The following is a 21,881-nucleotide window of genomic DNA, read 5'->3' as shown; positions in this document are numbered from 1 at the left end:
AGAGGACAATGTCAAAAAAAGTCTCAAGTTCTCCTGCCCCTCTGTTATTTCAGCTGCTCTTAGGACAGGGGCTGTTTGGATAAGGCCACCAAGATAACAGGTGCAGGGCATAAGCAGAAAAGGTCTCCTCACTCTCTGATGTATTGGAGTTTATGAGCAGTGAAGGATTCTAGTGAGGAACACCACCTTTTTGAGAATGTTAGATCTATTATCCTCCAAAGGGAGTTTGTTTTAGGAGTACTAGAGCAGTTACTGATGTTGGGGGTAGACCAGAAGTCTCTGCAGATTCTGTTAAGGTTCTGTTAATGAAGATAAAATGAGCCAATACATAAATATCTTAAGACAAGGTCCATATAAACAATTGTAAACCTCTAAAGGTCAATTTGTTGATAAAGATACAGACTTTTTTTAAAAAGCTTATTAGCTGCCTTATCTTCATGTAGAATAATGAATGTGTGTGTGTGTGTGTGTGTGTGTGTGTGTGTGTGTGTGTGTGTGTGTGTGTGTGTGTGTGTGTATCTTGTGACTTAAAACTGAAATGCAGTTAGGGAAAGAGTGGTATTTGTAGGGGATGCATGAAGTTGCAAGATAATCATGACAAATATTATGTGATATACTGATTTTGCTCTAAAATTTAGAGGTATGCTCCAGGCTCCATCCCAGGCCACCGAGGACATGTGGCCACTGTCTGAACAGAAAGAGTACTTTCACAGGAAAAGCATGGCAGTACGAGCATATAAAAGAATACTTGGCAAAATGAGCTACAAGAAATGGAAACAAGAGATTTTAGTTGTTGTTGTTGTTGTCTTTTCCTTTTGTCTTCTTTGTTAGTTTGTCTTTGGGAAGGTAAGAGGGAGCACAGAAAAAGTTGTGATAAACGGTGAACAAATACAACAGTGTTACCCACTAGATACTATGTGGAAAGTGAACTGTACAGCTTGGGTTGCGGGGATACTGGAAGTGAGAGAAGGAAGGGGTGACAGGGTTCAAAAAGAAATATACTCATTACCTGATACCTGTGTATCAGGTGATACCTGTGTATCACCCCTGCAATAACAATATCATATATTTAGAAAAAAATAAAAAGTATATTAGTGTGATAAATTCTCCATGCTGTTTCTTACGTGTGGTTTGTGTAAACTTGATTTGTGGTTGAAATATTTAAGTGGTAAGCTAATCTTTGTGAGAGCTTTCCTTCTCTTTCTTATTCTGCCCTCTCTCCTGCCCTCCTCATCCTCCTCTTTAGTAAATACCAGTTTAAAGGTAGACAAACATGTTCTGTGCCCTGTCTTTGTCACTGTTATCCAGGCCATGGCTCTTTCACAAGTGTCTAACTTATGTTTGCATTTCTGACCATTAGAAACAAGTATTCTTGGTTGGGCATGGTGGTGTGCACCTGTAGGTAGTAGGCGGAAATAGGAGGATTGCTGTCTGAGGCTAGTCTGGACAAAAGCCTATGTGGAAAAACAAAAACACCAAATGCAAAAGAATCTAATTCTATCCCAAGACAGTGTTTTCCAGGCATGGAAGTCCCAGCTGTTATGAGGTGTAAAATACAGAATGCTAGAAATCAGAAGTCCTAATTGTGAACCAGGAAGAGCCCAGAGGTACGATCTACAATCTGGGAGACACAGTTCTCTGTGTCGGCCACTGATTTATTGGCTTCAGACAATCCATGTCTTCTCTCTGAGCATCTAATTCTACACTAAATAGGAGTTGGGAAGGCAATCCTTAGTATTAACCCATAGTAACAAGGATGTTGTCTTCTATTTCTCTGTCATGAACATTTCTACAGGCCAGAAGCTGCCTCTGCTGCTAAAATTCTGCAGTAAGGATGGGTGTCGGTCAGAACCTACCACCCAGATTGATCTGGAAGATACATGGGTGAGACCACCCAGGATGTCTCTGGCTCAGGAAGAGCCCAAGTATTCCGGTCCACCCTGGGGCTAAGAATCAGAGGGTAATGCCTGGGCACTCTGGATACCAGCTTGTAGCCAAGAATGGGAAGGAAGGAAACAATCACTTTTGGAGCCCATCATGATGTGCCAAAGACTTAATATATACTATTATGATTGTTTTAATGGGAAAATATTTCAATTACATAGAAAAGTACAGAGAACACTACAATAAATGTTCATAGACTTCCTCTCCAGCTTTGTCAAATTATAACATTGGCCACATTTTCTTCCTATCTTTTTGATTTTGGGTGGGATAGAAATAAAAAAATTAAAACATTTATATAGTCTGATAAAGTCTGAATGTATCTCTTTGCCTGCCTCTTGTATCTTACTTTCATTTCAGGCACATTTTTGTACTTTTTGTTCTGATGCATTAAGCTGCATATTTTGAATGTTATAGATTATACTTATTTACACAGCTCCCTTCTGTCCATCGGTATTGGTTTGAGATTATACACATTAGTAAAGGTGGATCTAACTTGCTTAATTTTATTGACACAAAATGCTCTACCTTACACACAGATCACACTTTAATTGGCCATTATTTTGATAGACATCTTTTGTTATTGATATTATCATTTAATCCATCTTTTTGCTCATTATTTGTAAAAATGTTGCTATAAAGATTCCTACACAGAGCCAGAGTTGTCTGAAGATAGAACAAAATTGGTATTGTTAGGTTGAGAAGTAATTGTGTTTTAAGTTTATTATTAGTTATTGCCAAATTATTTTTTTCCAAATGTATGCAGCAATTAACAAGTTAATCAGTAGAATTCCCATTGCTTCGGGGTTTTGCTGACACTCAGTTTTGCCAAACATTCCATTTTCTGCCAAACTATGAATCGTGTTACATTTAATTATTGTATTACATTGTCTTTGGTTGATTGCTAAGTCTGAGTATCTTTTCATACAGTTGCTTACTACATTCATTTCTAGCCATGTGGATTGCTTGCTCATCCACTTGCCTATTTGAAAGTGGGTTGTTGTGTATTAATGACATGAATTTATACATACTGGGTAGCAATTATTCACAAATAACTTTTCAAGAGTCATTCTCAAATCTGTGACTCTCGTGTTTTACTTTGTGAGCCATCAATACCTTGAAATGTTTCTGATTTTGAAGGAAATGCTGTAAGTCCAACAATTTACACACTGTTCCTTCAACTTGTTGCCTGTCTCTACAGCTATTTATAAGGAAAGCATTCCTAATCTAAGCGTCTTACAGATATTGGTAAGAAATAACAGCTTCTCATATATATATATATATATATATATATATATATATATATATATATATAGTGTGTGTGTGTGTGTACATTGTACATTGAATGAATTTGTATATTCCAATAGTTTGGAATGATACAAATATTTGAGCTATATTAAATTTCATATTTAGAAGCCTTCATAGACTGTTGAATTAATTCTAACAACTTGTAGATGCTTCTTTAATTTTTGCACGGAGTTTCACCAGCTAACGACAGCCTTTTTTGTTGTTGTTGTTGTTGTTGTTGGTCATGGAGCTTGAACTCTGGGCTTGGGTGCTATCCTTGTGCTCTTCAGCTCAAGGTGAGCGCTCTACCACTTAAGCCACAGCGCCACTTCTGGTTTTCTAGTGGTTTATTGGAGATAAGTCTCATGGACTTTCCTGCCCAGGCTGGCTTTGAACCTCGATCCTCAGTTCTCAGCCTCCTGAGTAGCTAGGATTACAGGCAGGAGCCACCAGCGCCCAGCAACAATAGCTTTTTGTCCCTCCCTCCCTCCTTCCCTCCTTCCTTCTTTCTTTCCTTCCTTTCTTCCTTCCTTCCTTCCTTCCTTCCTTCCTTCCTTCCTTCCTTCCTTCCTTCCTTCCTGTGCTAGTGATTGAACCCAGGGCTCTTAACAGTCTAGGTAAACCACATTACTGTTTCTTCCTTTTCAGTGTAGGCTGGGTGAGATCAATGACTTTACTAGTTTTTCTGTTTGACCCTATGATGGAAATGAACACTTTTAATATTTTACCTACTCATAAATATATATTCTTTTTTGTTTTATGTCTTAATGAGTTAATTTTTTTTTTGTCAGTCGTGGGGCCTGAACTCTGGGCCTGGGCGCTGTCCCTCAGCTCTTCAGCTCAAGGCTAACGCTCTACCACTTGAGCCACAGCGCCTTTCCAGCTTTTTTTGCTTATGTGGTGCTGAGGAATCAAACCCAGGTCCTCATGCATGCAATGCAAGCACTCTACCACTGAGCCACCTGCCCAGCCCAGGATTCCTATTTTCCAAAAATATATTCTAATATGCTAATATTTTGAAGTACATTAGTTCAACTAATACTAATGTCATCTCTCATCTTGGGATTATATAGCATTGGCTTAGTGTGCATATTCATGTGAATATGTGGATATATTACTGAATTCTGGTGGCTCATGTCTATAATCCTAACTACTCAGGAGGCTGAGATCTGGGAATCAGAGTTTGAAGCCAGCCTAGGCATGGAAATATAAAGTCTTATCTCTAACCACCAAAAAGCTGGAAGTGGCGGCTCAAGTGATAGAGTGCTAACCTTGATCCAAAAAAGAAAAAAAAAAGCTCAGGGACAGAGCTCAGGCCCTGACTTTAAACCCCAGTATTGGTGCATGCATACACACTCATTAGCATGTGTTTGTAGTATCACTTCATGAGGAGGCTTGTGAGGAAAAGCACATAGCAAGAATAAGTTATCTTCTTTCTTTCTTTCTTCCTTTCTTCTTTCTTTCTTTCTTTCTTTCTTTCTTTCTTCCTTTCTTCCTTTCTTTCCTTCTTTTTCAAATCTTGCCTAACATAAGTAAGCTTTACACTAACTAATTACATTTATGGCTTTGGAGACTTTTTCAAATTCTGAATAAATAACTTGATGTTGTTTCATTTATTCAGCTCCTTAGCCACATAGATAGCATTCAGGGAAACATCCTGAGGTTATGCTAGGTCTCTGGGATGCAGGATGAATTATATATGGCTGTCTTTAGGATGCTTACAGGCTGGTGGTGAAGAGAAGGTGTTAAAGTTGATGGCTCTTAAAAACCCTAAAACATGTAGGTGCAGAGGCTGCACTAGGCCATGGGATTTGCTATTGCTGTGGCTGATGAGGGTAATGTTATGAAAGGAGTGCTCAAAAAATTGCATGGCTTAAGTGGAGAAGAGCAAGGCAAAGTAAAGAGAAGGGGGAAGATTGACTTTCCAGGTAAATGACATAGTGATTCTTGCTTTGGGAAGGTCATTTTGGTAGTAGTCTCTACTTCTGGTTTGATAAGACAGGTAGAAAGGCAGTACTGAATGGTAGAGACAGCAAATGTTCCTCCAAGGAGTGAGGGAATGGAAGGTGCATCTTCCAAGATTGTGTTCTATACCAGTTGTTTTTATATTCTATTTTGTTTAATGAGAACTAAAACTTAAAATAACTTGGCCTTCCTCATCTGAACTGCAATTATGCTAATTGAATTTTTCTTAGTATTTATTTATTTTATTTTATTTTAATTTTTTTTGTTGGTCGTGGGGCTTGAACTCTGGGCCTCGGCGCTGTCCTTGTGCTCTTCAGCTCAAGGCGAATGCTCTACCACTTGAGCCACAGCACCACTTCCAGTTTTCTAGCGTTTTATTGGAGATAAAAGTCTCACGAACTTTCCTGCCCGGGCTGGCTTTGAACCACAATCCTCAGATCTCAGTCTCCTGAGTAGCTAGGATTACAGGCGTGAGCCACCAGCGATAATATTTATTCATTAAGGTTACACATACTTAAGTTTTTCCTATAGAGAATAACCATACATTCTTTGATTCCAATTTTACATGAGTGCTACCTTTAAATTTTGGAGGGTGGGGCTGCCAGTGCTGGGACCTGAACTCAGGGCTTTTGTGGTCAAGGTTAGCACTCTACCACATGAGCCACAAATCTGCTTTCAGCTTTTTAGTGATTAATTGAAGATGAGAGTCTCACAGACTTGCCTGCCCTGGCTGGCTTTGAACCATAATCCTCAGATCTCAGCCTCCAGAATAGCTAGGATTACAAGTGTGAATCACCAGTACCCAGTTCTACTCTGAATTTTTAAGAACTTTTATTTCTGTTTCAGGCCTGGCAGTATTATGGTCTTAACATGTGTGGATGTACGTACATATTTAATTATTTATTTTGGCAATATTAGAGTTTGAATTCAAGATCTTATACTTATTAGGTAAGTGTTTTATCCCTTGAATACGTACCCTCTGTTTTTGTTGTTTGAATTTTACTTAGGGCCCCAGCATCCTTGGACCATAATCCTCCTAACTCTCTCAAATAGTAAGATTATAGGCTCACTCTACAATTCTTGGCCTAACATTTAGTATTTGGGTAGTCAAGGTATACCTTTCTCCATCTTCCTTCCTTTCCAGCCCAGGCATTCAGTAATTGTCTAAAGCTTTTCCATGCAGGTACCCCTATATTAAAGCAAACCTGTGTTCCCATTGCCAAGAAAGAATCTTTGTTTAGGAAAATGATATTCATTCTTTCCCTGACAATAGCCATCCTCTTATTCCTCCAGGTAATTCTTGGGAGCTCAAGACTATGGTCTCAAGCCAATACATGAAGACTGAGATGACAAGGACTTGAGAATTCATGGGGCATTTGCAGCCCTACCAAGGAGAGTTGGGTACAACCCTGTCACACAAGCAATGGAAAAACTGTGCACTGACAATCTTGCCCTCACTGCATAAGACTGAGAAAGGAGCAAACCTATACATGTAACTGATTAATTCCAGCAGCCTTTGATATAATTGTCCAAAGATTTGCCCTGGTACCAATTTAAAACACAGTAGCAAATTTAATAAAACTAACAGCTTGCAGCCCAAAGCCTTTGTTATTTTGTTTTAATCATCTTTTACCACCAATTGAAATGATTTTTGACTTTTTTGGTGCCATGAAATAAAATAGAAGGGAAAGAATGGAGAAGACAATGTGGAAATTATAAAAGAGGCAAAGCTTCATATCCTGGGATCAACTAACATAACAGCCATCCCCAAATTTTATGTTATATTGTCAGACTGAGGTCTGAAAGGAGGACATTGACCAGTTTTAAGGAAACTCCATACCTGGATAGCATTTAAGAAAGGAGAGAGAGAGAGAGAGAGAGAGAGAGAGAGAGAGAGAGAGAGAGAGAGAGAGAGAGAGAGAAATCTACAAAGGACTCTTGTTTTTTTCTGAATAGAACCAAAGGAGATGTGTGACAGCTTTCCCAAACAGTCTGCTGTTGATGGACAGGTCACTCAATTGCAGAGCTGGGCTTTGTGACAAGCTGCCAGGTTACCAAGGACTTCTGGAGCCAAAACACCAGATACAGTTGGGGAGGTAAACAAGGCATTCTGCATAGCGTGAAGACTGGAGGCTGAGCTGGGGCCCTAGAATGGAGTACAGGGACTGTGTGGCCGCTGGGGGGCTGATAGACAGAGCTGCTCTGGGTAGCTGTTGAGGACCAGAGGCCGGTGGGGAAAGCAATCTCCTTTCTCCTCCCTGTGGCCTCTCTGGGTGGCCAGCAGTTTTATTACTGGCAGAGGGTGAGCCCAACTGCATTTCTGAATTTGGCACTACATCTAAAACCATTTGGGGGCTGGGCTCGCTCTTTCTTCTCTGCCCCCATCCTCCCCTATGAATGCTTTGGGTCTGGTGAAAGCCGGCATGCAGTTAGCAAGCTACATTTCCCCTCAATTTGGAAACCCATGTGCACTCGGAGAAAATGTGATCCTTATGTTTCTGATTCATTTACACTTAACTCATCAAAACGCTATTTTGTAAGAGCTATTTGATGTCCAAGGAGTCTTCTGAGCCCTTTTGTAAGCCTTGCTTCTTAGAAGCAGGAAGTCACATTTCTGATGGGGGGGGGGAGGGGTTGGAGAACTTAAACCTACAAGGTTGAGTTTGTTTTGAAATGAGGGCTCTCCGAAGGTCACGTGGGCTCTGAGCGTGGCCAAATGTGTGCTCTCATTTCCTATCCCATCCCCCTCACACACCTCAGCTGCCATGAGGCTACTACGTCAGTTCTCTATGATTTCACTCTGAGCAAACAAGAGAGATTTCTCCACCATCAGAGAGAACAGAGCTTCAATTTGAGTGTCAAGGTCTGGCTCTAGACTGTTATGTTCTGTAGGCAGGAGGAGGAACACCTGGATTCTGAGTCTGTTTTGCCATTCAATGGCAAAAAAAAATCATTTATAAAGTATCTCTCGTGTGTGTGTGTGTGTGTGTGTGTGTGTGTGTGTGTGTGTGTGTGTGTGTGTGTGTGTGTGTGTTATGTTATGTGTGGGCTGGTAAGTGGGGCTTAATCTCAGCCTGGACGCTGTCTCAGTTTTTCCACTCAAGGCATGCGCCCTGCCACTTGAACCACAGCTCTACTGCTGATTTCTTGCTAGTTAATTGGAGATAAGAGTGTTACAGATTTTCCTGTCCAGGCTGGCTTCAACTGCAATCCTCAGATCTCAGTCTCCTGAGTAGCTCAGATTACAAGCATGAGCCATTGCCACTAGGCAGAGAAACATTGAGTTTCTAGACAGCAGGGTATTTGAGAATCTTGGATTTTTCTCTGCTTAAAAATTTGGAAGACACGGGGCTGGGAAGGTGGCTCAGTGGTAGAGTGCTTGCCTCATATGCATGAGGCCCTGGGTTTGATTCCTGAGCACCACATAAACAGCAACAGCTGGAAGTGGCTCTGTGACTCAAGGGGTGCTAGCCTTAGAGCTGAAAAGCTCAGGGACAGTGCCCAGGCCCAGAGTTCAAGATCCACAACTGACAAGAAAAAAAATTTTTTTTGGAAGACAAGCTGGGCGCCGGTGGCTCACGCCTGTAATCCTACCTACTCAGGAGGCTGAGATCTGAGGATCACGGTTCAAAGCCAGCTCGAGCAGGAAAGACCATGAGACTCTTATCTCCAATAAACCACCAGAAAACCAGAAGTGGTGCTGTGGCTCAAGTGGTAGAGCACTTACCTTGAGCTGAAGAGCTGAGGGACAGCGCCCAGGCCCAGAGTTCAAGCCCATGACTGACAAAAAAAAAAAAAAAGAAGAAGAAGAAGAAGAAGAAGAATTTGGTAGACAAAATCTGAATGCAAAGAACTTTGCTCAGGAAGAAAACCCAAAATGTGTACATCACCAAGGAGGACAACTCTGAAAAATCACTTCCTACAAGTTTCTCATGATCAGAAATGCATTAAAGCTCACAGAAGAAGACATTATCCTAAGTCACACAATACCATAAATGAGAGAACATAATAACAGGACATAAATAGCAGAACCTAAAAACCACAAAATCAACCTGCAAGAAGGCAGTGGCTTTTCCAAACACCAATTACCTGGCATTTTTGACAAACATACTTGAATGGGAGCTGCCAACTTCTTCAGTTCATAGGATACTGAAGTTGGAGCCCAGGAAGGTGAAGGCACAGAACATTGGCAGCAGCGGGAAAGTGGAACCCACACTGCTTTTGCATGAGACCCAGAAGGAGAAATGGTATCTGGCTTGTGTTAAAGCCCATGAGTGAATGATTAATCTCAAGTAGAAAACAAAGACGGAGCCTTGTAACCTTATAGGTACGAGTCCTACAGAAGATTAACCCTGCTGTCCCCTAGGGGCTCTTGGCAGAATATGGGACTATATTGTGAGAATCAGTGGGTGATGAAAATAGGTGGTCCCCTAGGTCTTGTCTGTCTACTCCCAACACACACACACACACACACACACAGCATTCATGTACCCATACAATATGTACACACATGTGCACACACATGCATTCACATATTAGTTGCTAAGTTGCTACTGTATTTCTACATGGAAGAGAATTCCTCCTTTCAGCCCAACCCAAGAGTGCTTGTAGGTTGACACTTACTCTGCTTCAGTAGTGCCAGTCGCAAGAGCACCTACAATGAGCCCACAGACCTGCCTTCTCCTTCTGACTAGACATACTGCCCAGCCCCATCCGTATTCTCTCTATCCCCAGCTTCTCTACACCCATGCCATTGTCTCCTGCTTCAGTGTTTCTTCTTTCCTCCCTCATTTATGCTCTATCTCTCCATCCATTTTTCCAGGCTACTCTCCCTGGATATCCAAATCCAATCACGATTTTATGCTTTCCTTACCCCACAGATGAAATCCAGACCCTTCTACATGTCCCTCTGGCCCATCAAAATTTGCTACCTTTCAACCTAAACACACCCCTTCAAATTTCACCCTCCACTGCCATAAGCAGAGATGTTAACCTCTTTTCTGGCTAAATTCTTTTGGCCTGGCCTTAGATGCTACTTCCTTCAGGAGCTCTCAGCCAATGTGTTTTTTTTAACACAATATCTTCCACTCTTGCTTAACCACTCCCTTGTCCATTTGTGCATTTTTCACACTCACTAGACTAAGGTCCCAGAGATTTAGTACTGTTCATTATAGTCAGATTTGTCTACATTACCTTTGAGGCCAAAGAGAAAAAATCACTTTTCTGTTGAATGAGTGACAGACAAACTGAATTATACCTTTTGGGTGCCATCCAATTCCTTGACTTAAAGGAGAAAAGAACCAAGGGTCCTAAGAGAAGAAAGGATGATGCTACATTTATTCATCCTTTGATCTTCCAGGATCTAGTCCATTTTAGAAGGTAAAAGGTAGAACTTCAGATCCCACCTGCCGTATGGATTTTTTTTTGTTATTAATGTTTCAAAGGGTGTATTCACTGATTCTTATAGGCTTACATGCACATATATTTGCCTGCATTTACTGACCACCTATTTCATGTCCTGACCTACACTAGCAGCTGAGGATGGAGGAAAATGAGGCCAATTCTTACCTAATCCGTACCCTCTAGTATCTCACTGTCTAGCCAAAAGGCCACTTGGGAAAAATGTACTGACACATTCTGAAATTGCCTCAAACAGAGATCTTTTAATGCCCTGAGGAATATGATGGCTCTAGGAAGTTCCATGAGAATCCCACTGAGCATAGAAGGCTTTCTTTAGACCTCAATGCAAGTTCCTAAGCTGTAAGTTCAGACTTACTAACAAAGCAACCTGTGCCTTCATTTTTGCTAGCTTAGATGCTCACAGTACAGTGATGAGCTAGCCCAAGGATGCTCTGAAGGAGATGCCAGGGCTAGCAGTGACCTGTAGAGTCAGAGTCATTTACCTGCCTGTAAATGTACAGAAGGGGGACTTGGATCCAGAGAGGTGGAACCAAACATCCTGATACAACAAAACATCATGATACCAGTACTGGAACCCAAATCTCCAATAGATGGTGGCTCCTCTCTCTCTCCCTGTCTCTCTATGTTTTGTTTCCTCTGTCTGTTGCAGACCCTGTCTCTGTGTCTCTGTGTCTGTCTTCTTTCTTGCTTACAGAGATTAAAATAAAATTAACCTTTTCTTTCTCCTAATCAAACACTAGATTTCTGGGTAGGGTATAAGAAACCACTTTGTGCCTATGACTGCATCTCTTATCTCATTAGTTTTTCCTGCTACCTTTTGTGTCTAAATGGACAGGTATCAGGTCCACTCTGTCCAGGGGCTGGAGCTTGGGCTCAACTGTGGAAGAGTCAGAGTTATTCAGCCAGGCAGTGAGTCAGACTTCTTAATTGCAAATCCAGCATCTCTAAAGCAATGCCTGATGTTCTTGTTTCACCAGACACAACACAAACCCACCAAGACCTGCCCTGGCTCAGTGTCTCTGAGCACAGACCCAATATATTGTGTCCACTTCTCTTTGCCAATGCCCAGGGTGAGATAAATTCCTCCATTCTCCTCTCACCTGTAATTGCTCTGACAGCTGTTATTTTCCTTCTCTTTCCTCTTCATCTATTTGTTTACTTAAACATCAGGAATTGGAGCAGTGCATCTAAGTCTAGTTTCTCCTTCCTACTGGGATAAACAAAATAACACAGGAGTAGTAACTCCAGGATACCCACTGGCACCTAATTTCACTAGCCTGTCATTTTCTGGAGGGGCTTCCTCAGATTCTGGAACATGTGGATGGATGGATTTCATAAAGCATGCTGACTGACAATCTCTGGGAGATTCATAGCAAACAGTAGCATGTTCTGTGAACTGCTGCAGGAGATAACCTCTTTACAGTATCGAATCTAGCATGCCCTGCAAACCTATAGATGCCCTTGTTTCCCCCTGCTCCTTAGAACCACTGTTAGAATGCTAGAAAGCTATTGAGCTATAGAAATCTATAGAAATGTTTGGGCATACTACAATTACTTTGTCCGCCCCAACAGGTATAGACACTTTCGCTCTAGCAATGAGTTGTATCTGGTCTGATTGCATCCATTAGCCCCTTCCCCAAGGTAAAAATATTCACTTTCTCTTCAATCCCTAATATTGTTCTAGAAAATCTTGACTTAACTATGTAGGCCCCGAAGCCAAGTGCCAGTGGCTCATGCTTGTCACCCTATCTGCTCAGGAGGCTAAGATCTAAAGATCACAGCTTAAAGCCAGCCCAGGTAGGAAAGTTTGTAAGACTCTTATCTCCAATTAACCACCAAAAAGCCAGAAGTGGAGCTGTGGCTCAAGTGGTAGAGTGCTATCCTTGAGTAGAAAAGCCCAGAGATAGCATCCAGGCCCTGAGTTCAAGCCCCAGGACACACACACACACACACACACACACACACACACAGGTGCGTGTGTGTGCATATACACTCCCCCCCACACACACATTAGTATTAAGTCTCGGAAGAATATGATGGCATCAGGAGTAAGAAGATGATGTTTGGGGCTGGGAAGGTGGCTCAGTGGTAGAGCACTTGACTTGCATGCTCGAGGCCCTGGGTTCGATTCCTCAGCACCACATAAGCAAAAAGAAAAAAGCCGGAAGTGGCGCTGTGGCTCAAGTGGTAGAGCGCTAGCCTTGAGCTGAAGAGCTGAGGGACAGTGCCCAGGCCCAGAGTTCAGGGCCCACGACCGGACAAAAAAAAAAAAAAAAAAAAAAAAGAAGATGATGTTTGCCATTAATGATTTGCTGAAACGAAGGTGAGATGGATATGCTGGATGAAAGGGTAAATTTGTGGTCACGGGACTTGATTTACTTTGCAAGAAATAGCTTAGCACAGCGTGAGGAAAAATGGACTCTGGATTATCAGTTATGGGTGTGTGCAGTTCGAGTTCTGTATGCTTAGCAGCCACCCCTGAGCACCTTCTCCCATAAGGCCTTTGGGCATCTCAAATACATTATATTTAAGAATAAACTTTTGATATCCTTCACTCATTAGCCAAATCCTTATATTTTAGAGAATGATGCTTCTCTCATTCCTGATATTCAAATGAAATAAAGATTAAGGAGTCAGTTCCATTTAAGTCCAATGTCCAATATACCACCAAGACCTGTTGTATCTCTCTTTAAAACATACTCCAGCTTTATACATTTCTCCATGCAAATAACTACCACTTCTGATACAGACTTTTTTGTCCCTCAGCTCTTCAGCTCAAGGCTAGCGCTCTACCATTTGACCACAACGCCACTTTGGCTTTTTTCTTTTTGCTTATGTGGTGCTGAAGAATTGAACCCAGGCCCTCATGCATGCAAGGCAAGTGCTCTACCACTGAGCCACCTTCCCAGCCCTGATACAGACTTTTAACCACACGTTCTAACTAGACCCTCATACTTTTCTTAATGCTTTCTACACAAAGCATCTAAAGCCAACATGATAGAATAACAGATCCAACTGCTTAAATCTCACTATTGAATGAATGCAAACCCCTCCACAGGGACCTTTGATCCTTCATGATCATATATAATCCAGAATTATAGTGCTATCATTGAGGCTGGTATGTGATAATCACTGCTTACTAAATGAAGGGTTGAATGAATGAATGAATAAGAAGGAAATGATGACATTTACTGACAGAGCCCTGAGCCTTCATATAACTTTCAGTGGTGTCAGTTTTCCTAGATACAGAAGGAAGCTGTAAAGACACTCACATTCTCCACAAGGTTAGTTAGTAGTACATCAGTATGAACTATCAAAATGCAGATGTGATTTTCCGGTGGTTGGCATTCAACAGAGGCCCTTCATTTTGTCAGAATGACAAAAGTTCTTGCAGACAACTGGCATTTGAATGGCTGTTGCTGACCCTGGATATTCTTGGACTTGTCTCACCCTTATTGCTTATTCTAGTATTCTGAGAACCTGTATTTCATTCTGAGAGGTACTTGGCCTGAGACTGATGAGAGAGAAGTCTCAGGTAGAGAATACCTGCTTCCAGAAATAGCTTGAAATTGGGCCCACTTTGCTGACCTGAGTTAAGAACAGCGGTATTCATGCTGGGCTTGGAGAAATAGCTTCTCGATACTGACTGCTCCTCTGAGCTGGTGGGCAGAGCCTCTAAACACAACTGAAATCATGTCAGGTAGGCGTAGGAGAAGGCTTTGCTCAGGAAGGGGTCCAGCTAGGATCATGCATTCAGCAAGAGGTGACTGCAAAATATGTTAGACTGATGCTGTCTGCATTTCCCTAAGCCTCCCCCTCTGCGTAAATGTTCAAAGAACGAATGAAAAAATTTGCTTGATCCTTTTTTTTTGGTGTATGTTTATTTTATTGCTATTGGAAACAAGAAAGACTAACTTTCACTACTACTTTCTCCATTCATCAGGACACTACCTTGTTTTCTGCCAGCCAATAACAATGTATATGCTGTACAATTTGCCAGGCACAGCTTATGCAGGGAGGTGGGTGGTTAGGGAAAATAAATATAAAGCTTAGTCCTAACAAATATTAAACTTGGGCATCTAAATGAGTAACTTTATCTCTTTGAGTCTCAATTTCCCTACCTAAAATTCTGGTATGCTAATATTCACGTTATTGGTTGGCATATTGACAAATGCTAGAGATATATGAGGCAGATTTTGGTAGTAGTGAGGTTAGCACCATTACTAGTAGATGGTATTAATAACACAAGAACATGTGAGGATGTTTAACATAGTGACTGAATTAGGCCCCACAAAAGAAGATGGGTTGGTTTTTTGTTACCTATTTTATCTTCAGAACATGGCCTGATTCCCAGTACAGGGAGTACACTAAAGTAGCATTTGATAAATATATCAATGTGTAAGCGATGACTCAGAGTAACCTCCTCACAAAGGCTAGTTCCCTCTTAACTCCCTACCTCACCCTGGATCTTAATAATAGTGGTGGACATGGGGGGAGGGTCAGCATTGGAATCTCAGTTTCACAGATAGGGAAAAAGAGGTGTGAAGACATTAAGGACCAGAACTGTTGTAGGTGTATTAACAGACATACCACAGAACAGGAAAGGGAAATATCTAGGAAATACTTGAATAGATACTCAAGAAAGAAATGTTATTGAAAAGACACTTACCTGTCAAGTGAGCAAAGGACTTTTATTGTGTCAGATAGTAAACAGTAACAACAGCTGGTGGTACTGAAACTACTTAGCAATTTCAGAATGCCAAAAGTTGTGCCCATTAAAATAGAAAAGGTCCACAGCGTATGATCTAGCAATTTGATTTCTCAGTATCAACCCTGGAGACATGCCCACATGTTTCTGGGCTCACGTGGAAGTTTGAACCAGAGTACTTTCTGCAGTGTTTGTGCCAAAAATAGAATAGAAAATAGAAAAGTTACTAAAAATGATTTACTGATGCTCATCGTACAAAATATATAAAATAACCTAAATGCCTATCACAAGAGATCTGACTAAATAACCTGGAATACATATGTTTTGTAGTTCAAAAATAAGAAGGTATAAGAACTAAAGTCAAGAAATAATCAAATCACTACATTCCTGCATCAAAACACTGCATTTGGTTTGTGATCGAGCATGCATTTCTGTCAAGAACTTCATGCAGTATGTATGTCTTCCTTTGTCCATTTATCAGTGTTTATGAGCATCCATTCGGTTTCTATTATCTGCATTGTGAAAAAACTCTTCAGTGATCAACTGTTGCTCATCCTTCAGGTCTGTGTAGACCTGTAGGGAGCTCCCTTACCTCCTCAACCTAGATTAATATTCTTTCTGGAGTGCCCCATGGCCCAAAGCAGTTCTTGTACATCAAATATTAAACTGTGTTCTTGTGTTAAGTCTGCATTATTCAGAGCTCTATGTCTAGTCCCAGTCTAGTATGTGGCATGGGACAGACACCTAATCATATTCATTATTGAATATAATTGTATTTGATTCAGTATGATTGTATTTGATTTTCACTATTGAATTGATGAGTGAATGGATGAACACACATAAGAAAAAAAAGATTGGCTGGCTGGCTGATAAGCATAAAAGAGTCACACAAAAGGACCTGGAGCTTAGGAGAAAACAAAAAAAGGTGACTCAGCTCGAGAGCCATAGAAACAGCACACGGAACCATCTGCACCTTCAGCTGACCCTGATTGAAGCTGAATGCCCCGAGTCTTTTTCAGGCTCAAGGTGGCATCATATATTGATCCCACCCAACTGAGAGATGATGATACAAATACATGTGCCCTTTTGGTCTTCCATTCTGTTCTGTTCATTGCTGCATTTTGCGTGGGTAACATGGTAATTGGGTTCAGACAAACATCAAAAAGATACTTTCTAAGCAAATAAATTGACAAACAAGCTGAAGTTTTTGATGAACGTGGGTTGTGGGCATGGGAGTCCAGAGAGAAAAATTTGCAACCAACTTGTAAAATTTAAGTCAGAGTCACAAGAATGCCCACCCAGATCACATGATTATATCCTTTCCTTAGTTGTGTGTTTGCGCTGATACTGGGGCTTGAACTCAGGCACTCTCGATCTCGCCTGGCTTTTTTGCTCAGGGCTGGCAGCTCTCACGTAAGCCCCATCATCCTTTTCACAGGTCTGTTTGTTTCCTTCAAGAATTACATGGAAAATACCAAGGAGGCGAGTTCAAAGAGTCAAAGGTTACATGTGCAGCACAACCAGTCTGAATGTGAGAGAGACTAGAATAATATGTTGGGATACACAAACAAGCCAGTTGGGAGAGATAACTTATAAGGAAGATACTAAGAAAAAATAGGCACTAAATGATGCACTAAGACATATTTGTTAAGCTAGAGAATGAACAATTAAGAACAATGGGTTCATCTGTGATAGACCCAACTACATACAAACCCTAGTTTTGTCTTTGATAGCTGTGTAAACTCTGCCATCCACATGTCACCTCTGAGTCTGAGGCTCTCATTTGTAATCTGAGGATCCCACCACCTGTTCCACAGGGCAATGATGAGGACTATACTGGCGTGGTTATCAATAGGAAGTCCTCAGCAAGTGCTTTATCTTCCTCATGTCTCCTTCAGTGCTAAATCCTTCCCTCCCTCCATTCCAGAACCATTAGAAAATATTTACTCAATGTCTGCTTTGGGCCTGAAATTGTTCCAGGGACCTGGAGCACACTGGTGAACAAACAGGCCAAATCCATTTCCTTGGAACATTTGTATTCTAGTTCTAAGCTTGGATCTCCGGTCCTTCAAATTTATCTTACAGTGGCATACTGTGCCCACCATTTTCTTTTCCAATAAAGTGGAAACATTTTGAGATACTGACACTCGATCACCATTTTCTTCTGAATGCATAATCCCTAATGGATGCCCAAGTGACGGATGAATAAAGAGAGTGGGCTACTAGTCACGGTTCATTGTTTGATTTATGTTTTACGTCTGTCTATCTATCTATCTATCTATCTATCTATCTATCTATCTATCTATCTATCTATCTATCTATCTATCTATCCATCTGTCTGTCTGTCTGTCTATCTGTCTGTCTGTCTGTCTGTCTGTCATCTATCTATCACTATCCATCTATCATCTATTAAATCTATCTATCTGTCATCTATCTATCTATCTATCTATCTATCTATCTATCTATCTATCTATCTACTTTCTGTGCATCTAACCATCTTCCTACCCATCTGGGACTTTACTTTGGAGAGAAACCTATAGATTCATGCAGGACAATGAGCACAGAGTATTCAGAGCACTTTGGCAGCAAAGTTGAGAAGCAGAAGCTTTTTTGCTTTAAAATTTTTTTCTTTCTCACAGCCAGGGGCTGAGAGAATTGCCCATGTCCAGTGTGTTTCTGGACCCTAAGGGTGAATCACTGTTGCTGATTTTTTTTTTTGGGTCCAGCCGTGGGGCCTGAACTCTGGGCCTGGGCACTGTCCCTCAGCTCTTCAGCTCAAGGCTAGCCCTCTACCACAGCGCCACTTCCGGCTTTTTTTTTTTCTGCTTATGTGGTGCTGAGGAATCGAACCCAGGGCCTCATGCATGCAAGGCAAGCACTCTACCACTGAGCCACCTTCCCAGCCCTACTGTTGTTGATTTTCAACTAGTTTCTTCTTGTAATCTTGTCTTTTACCTGCAGTATATAAATAGTTTTGGCATATTGGATATATTTCTTGGCAGGAAAATTCTGTCTTCAGATTATTTCCATCGGATACCATGTTGATAGTGGTGGGAAGGGTGCCATGTTGGAAGTAGATCTGTGTTTGAAGTCGCTATTCTGTAACTAGCTGTATCAGGTAAGACAATCTCTTTGAATTTCAACTGTTTACCTGCCTTATAAATACCTGCAAGACTTAAAAACAGTGAGTGGCTGTCACTGTTATGGTTTGCAGCCTGTACGTTTCAGGAAGGTATCTAGAGCCAGTATGGGTACCTCAGGTACCAGTTCTTACAGGTACCTGCAAGAACAGGGGTGTTGGTTCCATTTCACTATGAGAAAGTATACAAAGCACTTGTCACCCAAGACCCTTTTTCTCTGTCTCACCACAGAGGAGAGCTCAGTTTAGTGGCCCTTCATTTTACAGATGTGGCAACTGAGGTCCAAATAGACTATTCTATTGGTAGAACATGATGAGCTAGTGAGTGGCAAAGTAGAAGCTCATCCCTTTTCCTTTGGAGAACATCAGTTCTCACTCAATGAAGGGATTCTGGTTTAAGGCAGATGAGGGAGAGATACCACACTTCTTCCTTGCCATGAACAAGAGTAATCAGTCTCCTAAAAGGTTCCATGGGCTTAACACAGAAGGTTCTCCTTTTATCAATGCCATACCTTGGAAAACTAGTGTAGATAACAGAAAGAATAAATATTTTTGTTGAGAAAAAAATATGAAGAAAAAGGTCAAAGGGAATGAATGCAATGAGTTGAGTCAGGGAAAAAGAAAGGAAAGTATTTTTTCCTTGTTTACTTTTTCCCTCCAAAACAGACTTTATATAGAAATTGTATAGAAGCCAATTTATTTGATAAAGAAAAAAAATGTGAAAGCTGCAGAAATACACAGGTGCACGTGCATGCATGCGTGCACGCACATGCACACACGCACACACACACACACACACACACACACACACACACACACACACACAGAGCTGAAGACACATTTGTGGTGGGGTTCAGAACTCAAATTACCAAGAGGTAAAGGAGATGAAATATTACGTTGACTTGAAATGATGTGTTTTCCTTACCCCCCCCCCCAGAGATTTAGAGAATAGGTCAGGAAGCCCAGCCCAACCCAAGTCACTAATGAATTCCTTAGGACTCCCGAGAATTAAACTCTTGAGTCACAGAGTAAGTCAGTGTCTCAGTCTAGCCCTTGTAACTGTCACAAACTAGAGATCATAAAAAAAGTGTTTGTTGAACATATATAAAGAAATGAACTGTACATGAAAGTATGTGTGTGTTGAATAATGGTGATTTAGGAAGTGTTGGTCTAGGAATCGATGGGGTAATTTTTATTTATTTTTATTTTTTTATTTTTTTTGATCAGTCGTGGGGCTTGAACTCTAGGCCTGAGCTCTGTCCCTCAGCTCTTCAGCTCAAGGCTAGCGCTCTACCACTTGAGCTACAGCGCCACTTACAGTTTGCTGGTGGTTTATTGGAGATAAGAGTTTCACGGACTTTCCTGCCTGGGCTGGCTTTGAACCATGATCCTCAGATCTCAGCCTCCTGAGTAGCTAGGATGACAGGCGTGAGCCACCGGCGCCCGGCTTGGTGAGGTAATTTTTATGAAGTCAACCTGAATGCATTTAGGAAAGGCATCCTTACAACTCACAGTTCCCAGCATAGTCTCTTATCACACAAAATTGTAAATGAGTGAGTAGTTTTGAGACTAAAAGAGAGCTTGGAGACTTTGGGGCCTCTACAGAGCGCTGAGGTTGACCAGCATCAAAATCATCTGGAGGGTTCCTCCTCACAGATTCCATAGGTTGGGCCAGGATCTGAGAATTAGGCCTTTCTAAGTTCCCAAGTGCTCTCAATGCTGCCTGCTCTGCAGCTACCTTTTAAGAACCTGATTTAATGTAGGGCAGCTGAAAGTTAATTGCACAATACAATCACTTGGTGAGATTGTACAAGTCAAATCAGTATCTAGGAAGAGAGCAGTAGGGATGGAGGAAGAGAGCTGGACAATGACAAAATACTCCACAGTTCTGTGATGCTCAACCCACGCTTGAGATGTGCCACTGCAGTTCAATCTCTTTCTTGCAGAATTGAGGCATTTAAAGACCATTAAGAACAAGTGATTTGCCTAAGATTATAGAGCAAGTTAGTGCTTTTATGTGTGTGTAATATCTAGTACAATATACTTAGTAAACTTTGTCAGCTCTCACAGGTACACAATCAAGACCAACCCCCCTCCCCCCCCAAAAGAAAACTGTTTAAACTGAGGGTTAAAAGTATCTATTTTTCTTTCCTCCATTGTTTCATAATTTTTTTAACTTTATGCATATTTATAGACATTCACCACTCCAGACAAGCAAGGAAATGGGAGAGACAGGGTTTTAGAATATTTTCAAGGCAAGATGATCCTTTACATTTTAAGTGCTCTCTCAAACACAAGCTGAGTGCTCCCTGTGAGTTCTAAACCAGATGTTATTCATCTCTGATTCAAGGCATGGATGAGGGTTTTGCTACAGCTAGGCACATTAATTGCTAGTATGTAAGAGGAAGTGCTGGGAAAGTGTTTGAAAGTGGTTCTGTCTCTTAAAAAGATTAAAAGTTTCCTTCCAGAACTTGGTTTCCATTAATGATTGGTTTGATAAATATTTTCAAGTAGAGCAAAGATTGTGTCTTGAATCATCTGAGAGCCATATAAAGAGCCTCAGAAGACTTTATCCAAACTACAGACTTCAAAAGTTTCATCATACAGAGGAGAAATTAAGGCTTAGTGAAATGGACCAATTTATGTAACATTACTAAGTGGACCAACTGGGACCAGATACAAAATGTCTGATTCCTGAGCTAGTGTTCTTTTTCTTTTCTTTTCTTTTCTTTTCTTTTCTTTTCTTTTCTTTTCTCTTTTCTTTTCTTTTTCCTCCCAGTCCTGGGGCTTGAACTCAGCACTGTACCAAAGCTTCTTTTGTTCAAGGTTAGTGCTCTACCACTTGAGTCACAGCACCACTTCTGGTTTTTTCTGTATATGTGGTACTGAGGAATTAAACCCAGGGCTTCATGCATGCTAGGCAAGCACTCTACCACTAAACCATATTCCTATCCCCTAGTGTTCTTTTTCAACACTCTGAGTTGAATATAGCAAGTGTTCAGTAAGTTTAGTGATAGATTATATAGAGTCTTGGTACCCAAATAATATGGCTAAAGCTCTATCATTTTTAAAAATTAAAGCAAAAACTGGACCCACATCTTTGACTGGACACAAGTTGAGTGCACTTGGTTAGGAGGGAGAAGGGGAATTCTAATACTGATCTCAGTATTTCTATGTGATCTCAGTAGAGTGACTTTCTATTTCTAAAGCTCAGTTTTATTCTCTGTAAAATGATAATGATCACAGGGCATGATTGTGGAAAAGATGAAATGATGAACAGATGCAGATTGGTTTTTGTTTTTTTTTTTTTGCCTGGGGTGTGTGTAGGGGGGAAATCTGTCACAAGGCTTGAACTCAGGGCCTGGGCACTGTCCCTGAGCCTTTTTGCTAAAAATCATAGGGAAACCTTAATTATTCCTC

The 21,881-nt window shown here is 41.1% G+C and overlaps 1 protein-coding gene across 1 annotated transcript in view; it reads right to left on the bottom strand.

Moving 5' to 3' along the window:
* The window catches only part of Pappa (pappalysin 1), a 226,188-nt gene that overhangs the window by 124,718 nt on the left and 79,589 nt on the right, over positions 1–21,881 (bottom strand). The gene's annotated exons all lie outside the window — the stretch shown is intronic.

Source organism: Dipodomys merriami, unplaced genomic scaffold (assembly GCF_024711535.1).
Source record: "Dipodomys merriami isolate MVZ:Mamm:240054 unplaced genomic scaffold, mDipMer1.0.p SCAF_11, whole genome shotgun sequence".
NCBI classification, from domain to species: Eukaryota; Metazoa; Chordata; class Mammalia; order Rodentia; family Heteromyidae; genus Dipodomys; species Dipodomys merriami.
This window is presented reverse-complemented; position numbering and strand designations above follow the sequence as displayed.